The following is a 10,870-nucleotide window of genomic DNA, read 5'->3' on the forward strand; positions in this document are numbered from 1 at the left end:
ATAGAAACGTGATTTTTTCACCATATATTTAATGATATCTCTAGTATATGTAATAAATTTTTCAGCTTGATATCATAGCTAGTTTTCGGAATACGTGTCAATTTATGCACCCATCTCCAAAAAAGGTGTTTTTCTGCTGCCACGCTGGAGGGCGCTGTGTTCATCTGAAGAAAAAAAACTAAACGGCATTTTAATGTGGACAATATTCTACGGTCCGCAAACTGGGATATTAGAAAATATTAAAATGTAAATTTTTGGTGGACTTTTAAACTTAATCTTTTGGATTTTGGTGTTTTTTGCGGCTTTTTTTATGAATAAAGAAAAACGACCCATCCGATTGCAATTATCCTAGTTTGCGGACCGTAGAAATATATATTAAAGCAGTCGTGAAAATTTCAAAGAATTTGGTTGGATAGATTTTGAGCTATGGTGGCGCCGATTTTCAAGATGTAGTTTCGAGAAAAACGCATTTGAAAATTTAAATGTGATTATCAACAGTAAAATTTTAACTCGCCATTAATCTGCTATACCTAATCTATAGAGAGCACCCTCCGTTTCTTCAAAAAAGTCTTGTAAGGCCGATTGTTGCTATCTGATTTCAATTCTGGCTTTTTTAGCGAGGTCAGTCGATCGTATTTCGGACCGCCAAATTCGCGCTTCATTACGGCGGTCGACATAAACCTGACATATGTGACCAACTTGACATCCCATTGTCACTAGTATTTTGAGAATGCCATTGAATCCTTCATTGAAAATAATTACAGCCAGAAAAGTGGCTAGTTCTATGACCTTGGCCCCAGAATGAAGGTGTTCAAGAGCGAAAGTCCAGATTAATGCATTTAACGACTCATTGTTATTCTGGGTCTCTGCTCCTAAACATTTGTTCAAGAGATCATCTCGTGACAAATCTTCGTAGATTGGTTTGATGACTGTTTGAACTTCTTTAGTCAAAGATGCCTTCTCGTGGTGGAAACTATCCAGTTCTCCTTTAGCTTCCGCTTTGCGCCATTTGCACCAACTGTCCTCGCCTGCTCTCCCTTTGCCCACATATTCTCCACTAAGGGGGTCATCCCGTGTGTCGGGTTGGAGAAATCGATTTTTTTTGCACGAATTGTATCTATATATAGTGGAGAATATGTGGGCAAAGGGATTTTCCAATATTCTGAGTCGTTCAGAAATTACAGTGTTAAACAGGTAAGGAGTTTGCAGCCACGGCTAGAGTACTCGATAAGAAAGAGCATCGAATCTTTTTTTACCTGTTAGTTTTTTACCTAAGCCTTATAAATTCGAACACAGGTATAAATATAAAAAGATGGAAAACCAACCAAGTGTCTAAACTTATTTGCTATTTGGAATGAAAAGGATAATCCAGTCTAGAGTGAGCACTGAAAGGCTTTCAAGCTATACTCAATTATATTTTGGAGTAAGTATTGTGCTGTTTGTTTGTTCAGTGATTTTTTTAAATGGATCGTACGAAGGGAGATCGCTTTAGCGTTCAACGTCATGCTCGCACTAAAAAACGAGTATTTCATGGGAATCTGTATTTATCAGAGAAGAAAAAGGACTTCGCATCAACATCAACAAAGAAACTGTTAGCAAGCACGAACATGGATGTTCGAATTGCGACAAGTTTTGTATATTGTATATTGGATTTTGCTGGAGTTTTCTCCGGTAATTCTGCAAATTTCTGCAAATAATAAAATATGCGTAGTAGTAAAAAAGGAATGCATAGGACATGTCGAGAAAAGAATTGGAACGCGGCTTAGAAATGCAAAGGAGAATCACAAAAACATTGGTGGAAAAGGGGCGGGAAAACTAACTGATAAGGTTATTAACGACCTCACTACATTTTTTGGGCTAGCTATTCCTCGACACGCAAATTCGATAGAAGGAATGAAGCAAGAAATTTGGGCAACTTTCTTCCATAAATGTTCTACAGACGAAAATCCTCAGCATCAAAATTGTCCAGCAGGCGAGGACAGTTGGTGCAAATGGCGCAAAGCGGAAGCTAAAGGAGAACTGGATAGTTTCCACCACGAGAAGGCACCTTTGACTAAAGAAGTTCAAACAGTCATCAAACCAATCTACGAAGATTTGTCACGAGATGATCTCTTGAACAGATGTTTAGGAGCAGAGGCCCAGAATAACAATGAGTCGTTAAATGCATTGATCTGGACTTTCGCTCCTAAACACCTTCATTCAGGGGCCAAGGATGTAGAAATAGTCACTTTTCTGGCTGTAATTATTTTCAATGAAGGATTCAATGGCATTCTCAAAATCCTAGTGACAATGGGATGTCAAGTTGGTCACATATATCAGGTTTATGCCAACCGCCTAAATGAAGCGCGATTTTGACGGTCCGAAATACGATCGACTGACCTCGCTAAAAGAGCCAGAATGGAAACCAGAGAGCAACAATCGGCCTTACAAGACTTTTTTGAAGAAACGGAGGGTGCTCTCTATGGACCAGGTGTAGCAGATTAATGCTAAGTTAAAATTTTACTGTCGATAATGACATTTAAATTTTCAAATGCGTTTTTCTCGAAACTGCATCTTGAAAATCGGCGCCACCATAGCTCAAAATCTATCCAACCAAATTCTTTGAAATTTTCACGACTTCTTTAACACATATTTCCACGGGCGGCAAACTAGGATAATTGCAATCGGATGGGTCGTTTTTTTTTATTCATAAAAATGCCGCAAAATAACACCAAAATCCAAAAAATTAAGTTAAGCCCACCAAAAATTTACCTTTTAATATTTTCGAATTATCCTAGTTTGCGGACCGTAGAATATTGTCCACATTAAAATGCCGTTTAGTTTTTTTTTCAGATGAACACAGCGCCCTCCAGCGTGGCAGCGGAAAAACACCTTTTTTTGGAAATGGGTTCATAAATTAACGTATTCTGAAAATTAGCTATGATATCAAGCTGAAAAATGTATCACATATACTAGAAATATCAATAAACATATTGTAAAAAAATCACGTTTCTATTTTTATCCAGTCCTCTAAAATAATTTTTCAAAAATGGCAAAAAAAAGCGGCCTTCACACGGGATGACCGCCTTAACAGGCTACGTACAAATGGGATAGTTCTACACTCAAATATACTCACACAAGAAGCAAACAAAACCTTTCGTACCTGAAGCGCCCAGCTTCCGGTTTCCCGACTTGTTCTATGTTTTCTATGTAACCTTAATACAAAGAAGTTTAAATCGAATGCGGATTTTCTCCTTGATGAATGTAAACAGTCCGTTGATAAACTCCACGGTCGAGGCAAATGCTACTTCCTTCCTTCGTTCCATCCATTGAACAGTATTGTTTCAATGTTGACGCAGTGACTATCAATATTTTTTTCTGAATCCTGGAACTGCTGAATACTGTAGAGTATCGCCGTTATCAATGTTTATTGTAAGCGAACTGAGCTTTTCTTGAATGGGCTTTACTTCTGCTCTGGTACTATAGGGGTCAATTTTCACATATCTACAAACGCCGCCTTATCAGAAAGCAACAAATGCTTGCTCCGAAATTCTATTATCAGCAATAAATAGTACATTGTTTCCCAAGCCATTCCGTGTCCTAAAGTTTGCACATAAAGCATACACATACTCAATCTAAAAGGAAAATTCTATGCAATCACCGAAGCTATGAAACCTTCTCATGAAGGGTCAGAAAGAAAGAGTCCAGACTACTTATCATTTTATTGACAGGATGTCCCGATTATCAAAAGGTTTGGGTTCTTTGCAATATGGTCAGGGAGCCTATCGTTTTCATCGCGCCCAACAAGGGATAAGGAAAATGTTTCCATATAAAAATATTGCGAATACTGCAAAATAATGTTGGAAATTGATTTTCCATAAACCGTGCCTTTTTGTCTGCTTCCGAAGAAGCTTGAACGCTGGCATGAGTCGAAAGTTTATTGCTACCGAGTAAAATAAAGTCGACTTCGACTGTGAGATTTGAAGTATGTTTAATGCGGAAATTCCTTGATGAAAGTTTTGTGTTTATTCAACTCGAGTTGATTATTGAAATACGGAGAAATTAAAACCTTCTGGTACTTACTCTCATGAAATAAGCGTCTACTAACTCCACCTTAGATACCGAAACTCATATCAGAAGCTAAGGGAAAGTTTGAAATGTGAACTTGCTCAGATGTAAATTTAAGGGAAATTTAATTCAGTACAGATTTTAAAAATCAGCTCAGCTGGGTAAACTTTTTCATACTACTCTCTAATTAAAAGAAACTATGCTATGATTTCATCAGGTCTGAAAGTTATCCATTTGGTTCCTTGCCAGAATACCTCAGAAACCAACTAACGTCGGCAGGTGAACAAGGAATTCATTTACTACAAGTCACAATATTCAAAGATAATTGCAACACCAAAATTTCAACCCCAGATTTTCAACTTTCTACTTTATTTCAGTTTCGGTAACTATCCGATATCTGTTATTCCCCCCCCTGTTTCGGATTCCCACACAACAAGCTACTAATTAATGTTGCCTGTCATCTTGCTGGATAGAAATCAACTTCCTCATCGATTCGTTGTCGAGGATGATTAATCATTCCCCCAGCTCATCTTCTCAATTAATGCAAATCTGGCTTATATGGCTTCTCTTTTAATTTATCCTAACTTACCATATAATGATTGAAACTAGGTCCACACATCCGCATGACAAAATGAAATCCTTTTCAAGAATATTTGGATTATGCTGCTATTCAATAGGAATCCAGAAAACCCAAAAGCTCAATTCACTGAAATTATTTTCGCAGATTTGACTCTTCTTTTGTTATTTTCAACACCCACAATTTTCGTCGATTCGAAATTGTGTAAATAAGCGATTGTACAAAGCTTCAGATATTACGCCCACAGACGTTCTGGTTAAAAAAATCTAGAATCCGTTTCTGCTTCCAGAAAATGTATATCAACGCTACGAAAACTTCTACGGAGTCCTTAAACATCCAACTTTAATAATCCTTGAAGCATGTTCGTCGCTTTGAAACCAGCGCTAATAGCGAACAGTATGAAATCTTTTTAACACGCCGTTTTGCTGGTGCCAACAAATCTATTCTGCTGCCAGGACACGAAAATTTGGTGGAAATTAGAATTGTCCATGTTCGGGGCCTAGAGGCATCAGATGCAAATCGGGAAATGAAAAGCGCGTTCATTTACAGCTAGCAAGCGGACGACTTTTTAAAAATTTTGTAGCACCGACCAGGAGAAGTGGGTGCTCCCACTGACGAACGAACTCGAAGTTAAAATGAATCTATCTGAATGGCATTTTCATGTCGGCAGATTGTCCTTTGGAATCTAACAAAACTGGCTTCATCAGCGTTTTTCAAACGGCAACTTTCAACAGGTGCCTTCATTAGGAGTTGGGAATTGAATGACTCGAATCTAAAGTATCATGCATTTAACGACTCCGTAATCCTGTTCAAAGGACACACACGAAAGAAAGAGATTTACTGGCCTCGGAAGTGGGTCTTTCTATTTCTCGTACCAGTAAATCACGAATGTTCTTCGCTGTTTTTCTCCCTCATCCCCTTCGTGGTGGCAATCAACAAGGAGTTTTTGTTTGAGATGCACGCTATGCGTATTAAAGGAAAATTCGTGTCATTTAGTCCCTGTAGGCATATCTAGAACTCCATAAACCATAAGAGGTTTTGTCGCCGCCACTTCACCTTTTTCTAAGTTCAACATAAAAAGATAATGTTAAACATACAAAAGGAGGCAAAATTAATTTACGAGTCATTAACGTGAAATTAATTTCACATCATGCTCTCTTTGAAGATTATTTTTCTGGGTACCGTAAATTTTATGTTGAGGTTTTGAAGAATTTTTAATGCTTCTGGCTAGATTGGTGTTGGGGGGCGGGGGGTAAATGTTCTTTTTGCAGACTTTTCTCGTTCTTTTAATTGTTTAGGTGGTATTAAGGAAAGTTTGTAGATGAAGTGTGAATCGCGCATTTGTAAATCCCTTCGGTGATTTTGAATTTACTGTTGGTGTCAGAATGACTGGCACATTTGTGGTATCATAGAGTATCCTACCTATAAATAGCATTTCATGTGCACACATTTCTATGTGCTCCTCATGTTTCCATTCAAGGAGACGATGATCTGCGATATGAGTTTACATGGAATAGGCAATGACTTCAAAGTGTTAAAGTAACAAATAACATGTTTATAAATTTGGTCGCGATGAACAGTCCAGCAGCTATCATGGTTCCCATGGTACCAGTATACCCCTGGTAAGGTTTCGTGACCAAACTGCCACTTCAGATGAGTCCCCGTGCAGACTCGGGTCTGATCGCCATGATTAGTGCCACCACTATGGAGGTTCTCCTCGGTCACTTGGTTTTGGTTTGGCCGATAAGGTTGCCGCCCCGTCTTCCTCACCGCCACTTCTGTGCACCTGGAAAGAGGGGCAAGTAAAGATAATCACCAACAAACCAAGGTTCTCAGTCTGATGGATCATCGCACTCTCAATATCTGCATTAATAGCCAGAGCATCGAAGGCGTTGCTCAATCTAGGAAGCGTGATTTCTGCTGACAGTGGAACCAAACTGGATGTTGCTCGACGCATCAGTCGCGTTAAATCCACTTTCGCTGCCTTTTCTGAAATCTGGAAATGCAGTTATCTCAATACCAAAGTCGAGTTGAGGCTGCTGTGTGCTAGTGTTCTTTCAGTGTTGCTATATGGGAGCAGCACCTAGAAAGAGAACCCCAGTATTACTCAAAAGTTTCAACATATGTCTGCGTGTTATCATCGGGATACGCTAGCTGGAAACTGGATGGGTTAGACAATAAGGAGAGGCGACAATTGCATTGTGGGCTACGCAATGCAGTGGAATGCATTCTCCCAAAATGGCTGAGAGTGTGTTGTCCCAAAGGCACTTGGTCAGAACAATAAAAAAGTAGTGCTGGAATCTCATGAAATAGGAGGGGGATCTGAAGCGTATTTCGGGTAATCGCCAACTATGTCCTGTAGGTGTGATTTACACGCTATATCCCACAATGCGATGATTCGCAACTAAATCTGCGTTTAAGTTCTGCAATATAACACAATTGACGCTCATATGATCGATTTTGTCTACTGATGAATTATAACATGTGCGAATTACAACAAACGAAATCTAGGTGGCTAATACTTAAATTACATCGTGAACGTGAGAATTTAATGAATCAGCGACTAATTGAGAATGCAAAAAAAGTGGTACAATGAATTTTTAAGGGAACCAAAGCATTGCAAAATAATTAGTACAATCAATTTAAAAAAAAATAGTTTTTGTGCAAATATGTACATAATTCTAGACAGGAGCAGACCTGCATTTTGCTACCAGTAGAAACAAATCGGGAAACCAGAAGCTGGGCGCTTCAGGTATGAAAGGTTTTGTTTGCTTCTTCTGTGAGTATATCTTAGTGTAGAAATATCCCATTTGTACATATGGTAGCCCGTTATGTATATGCATTTAGCATGTCAGATTTAGTACTTCAGGTTGTACATTTACAAGGTAAAGACAACTTTGAGCTACTGTAACTTTGTTACTAATAGTATGATTTTTATCAAACTTGGGGATAATATGCTTCAGATTATACTTTATACTACTACAATAACAATACTACTTCTATAACTCTGGGATAAACTTAAGGGGGGTTTTACTCAATTTCGCCAAAAATGTGGTAATATACTATTATTAACTTGATTTGAACAGATACCGATATGGAGAGCATTTTAAGGCCTGGGCACTATATAGAGGCAGCTTTGTGATTTTTTTCAGATTCTTCGGTTGGGTAATTTCTGAGAATGGGTCCGTTAAAGGAATCATCACTTTCCACCCCTCCCACTCCCCGCCTTTCTAACAAATCTCAAAACTAAGACCGGCGAAAAGTACCAATCGAGACCTTTCATTCGATATCCCACATGACTATATTCGGTGAAAAAAAATTTTCCACCCCCCCTTTTACATGTATGGGGACCCCCCCTAAGTCTCAACGTAGAAGGATGTCACTCAGTGCATGTCTGGGCGTCCACAGTTGCCACCTTCTCACCAAATGTCGTGCCAATCGGTATAGCCATTTCTGAGAAAAGTGCGTGTGGCAGATAGACAGACAGAAAGACATTGAATCAATTTTAGTAAGGTTTTGTTTGCAAAACAAAACAAGTCGGGGAACTGGAAGCTTGACGCTTCAGGTATAAAAGGTTTTGTGTTTCCCTATGTGAGGAGCATAACGTAGTTCTCCATTCGCTTATAGCATTGACGAGATATTGAAATCGTTCAGTTCTGGACAGGTTACTGCCATTGCCAGAACTGAGCGATTTAAATGTCTCCAAGGGCAGGTTACTGCCATTGCCAGAACAGCGCGATTTAAATATCTCGAAGGGCAGGTTACTGCCATTGCCAGAACTCAGCGATTTAAATATCTCCAGTCAATGCTATCAGCCAATGGAGAACTGCGTAATGAAATTATTTCACACATTAACGCAACCTGGATGAAGTGGCATTCGACAACTGGTGTTCTTTGTGATCGACGTATCAGCGCACGTCCCAAATCTAAAATTTACTGCAATGTGGTCCGTCCGCCGCTCTCTATAGTTCTGAGTGTTGGTCGACTATAAAGGACAATAAACGGCATCTTGCGGTAATGGGGACGAAGATGTTGCATTGCATTGGTGGCGTGACACGTTTTGATTACGTCTGAAATGAGAATATCCGCGATCGATATAGGTTTGCACCGATGGTGGAAAAACTGCAAGAGAGACGTTTTCGATGGTGTGGTCACGTAATTCACGCTAACGAGAATTCAACAACCAGTATTGGTCAGAACATCAAAAGCAATGGTAAGCAACCAAAAAGCCGGCAAAAACAATGGTGGCTTGATACGCTGGATGGGGATTTAAAGGTCTCGAGATTACAGCCTGATCAGGCATTTGATAAAATAAAATGGCGAAACCGATCACCACGAGCCGACCCCGCTTGTGAACTGAAAGCTGAAGAAAAAGAAAAAGACGTGAGGAGCGACGAGTGCACGACAGCTCCGTGTAATATAGCTAAAAATTCCATTGCCTCTATTTTCTAGAAAGCGATTTAAATAAATCATTTGATGGAAAGCCCTGTGTTGATAATGGTCAACTTCAAACGCTTCACATTCTGAATTTAATATTATTAGCAAATGCCAAAAATTTAACCAATATCAAATATAAACAAGTCGGGAAACCGGAAGCTGGACGCTTCAGGTACGAAAGGTTCTGTGTATTTCTTAGTACGTAACACGTAATATATGCATATGTCCATTTCTTCAATTTTCAAAGAAGCAACAACTTCGACGTATTATAAATTTGTTAGTAATAGTGCGATTTCCATCAAACTTGGTATGATTATGCTCTACATTAAAGCCTACATCACTGCAGAATTTCGTGCCGCTAGGATGAATTTAAGGGGGGTTTCCAGTCAATTACAAAAAATTATAGTAATATACTATTATTAACTTTCTTTGAACAGATATCGGTATGAAAGGTATTTCGGAGCCAAGGCACCATATACTGGCAGCCTCCTGATTTTTTTCAGATTTTTCGGTTTGGTAGTTTCTGAGAATGGCCCCCTTAAATAAATGATCACTTTCAACCCCCCGCACTCCCCACGTTTCCAAGAAATGTCAAAACTAAGACCGGCTTCGAAAGGTACTAATCGAGACCTTTAATTTGATACCCCACATGACTATATTTGATGAAAAAAAATTTCACACCCCCCTTTTGCATGTATGGGGACCCCCCCTTAAATTCAACGTAAAAGGATGTAACTCACTGTATGTGTGAGCGTTCACAGTTCCCTCCTTCCCACCAAATTTGGTGTCAATTGCTATAACCGTCTCCGAGAAAAATGCGTGTGACAGACAGACAGACAGACAGACAGACAGACGGACAGACAGACAGTCAGACAGACGGTAAACCGATTTTAATAAGGTTTTGTGTTTACACAAAACCTTAAAAAGAGCTGGGAGTATTAGATTCTTCTTGAATGAAATTTGAATATTTCAGCACGTCAGCATCTTATTTGTATGGGCTAGGATGCTGTTAATTAGCACGAAATTGATAAGTTTGAACTTCTATAACTTTGACACTAATAGTTGAATTTTCAAGGAACTTAGCATGTGTATGCGCTAGACTGTCCAATATGTCGGTATACCTAGGATGAACTTAAGGGGAGCTTTTTAGTCAATTTCTAAAAGTTGATAATATACTATCAGTAAATTTATTTGAGCAGTTACCGGAATGGGACATCTCTCGAAGATTAGATTTCACATAAGTGTTTTACACAAAACCTTAAAAATTGCTGCAGATAAATAGATTCTTCATAAATGGGACTTTAATATTTCACGCGAATGCCAATTATTCCGGGTAATTATGACGTCAGCATCTGATTTGCATGGCTTTGGAAAAAATTCGCGCGAAATTGCTAAGTTTGAACTGCTATAACTTTGGCGTTAATTGCCAGATTTCTATGAAATTTAGCGTGTATATACAAAATATTGTCCTCTATGCTGGTACAAAATTCGGAAGTCCTAGGATGAATTTAAGGGGTTTTTTCAGCAAATTTCTAAAAAGCAGTAATATGCTATTAGTAAGTTTATTTGAGCAGATATCGGAATGGGACATATTTTGAGGCCTAGATTTCACCTAGGCGCATCACCCTGATTTTTTTCGGATTTTTAGGTTTGGTAGTTTCCGAAAATGAGTCCTGTCTCACTTTAAGTGCGTACATTTTGACTCCTTACTCACGCATTTTGCAATTTATGCCAAAACTAATGTCAGCTTGGGAAAGTACAAATCGAGACCTTTCACCTACACGACTATATCCGGTGAAAAAATGTTTG

Source organism: Hermetia illucens, chromosome 3 (assembly GCF_905115235.1).
Source record: "Hermetia illucens chromosome 3, iHerIll2.2.curated.20191125, whole genome shotgun sequence".
NCBI classification, from domain to species: domain Eukaryota; kingdom Metazoa; phylum Arthropoda; class Insecta; order Diptera; family Stratiomyidae; genus Hermetia; species Hermetia illucens.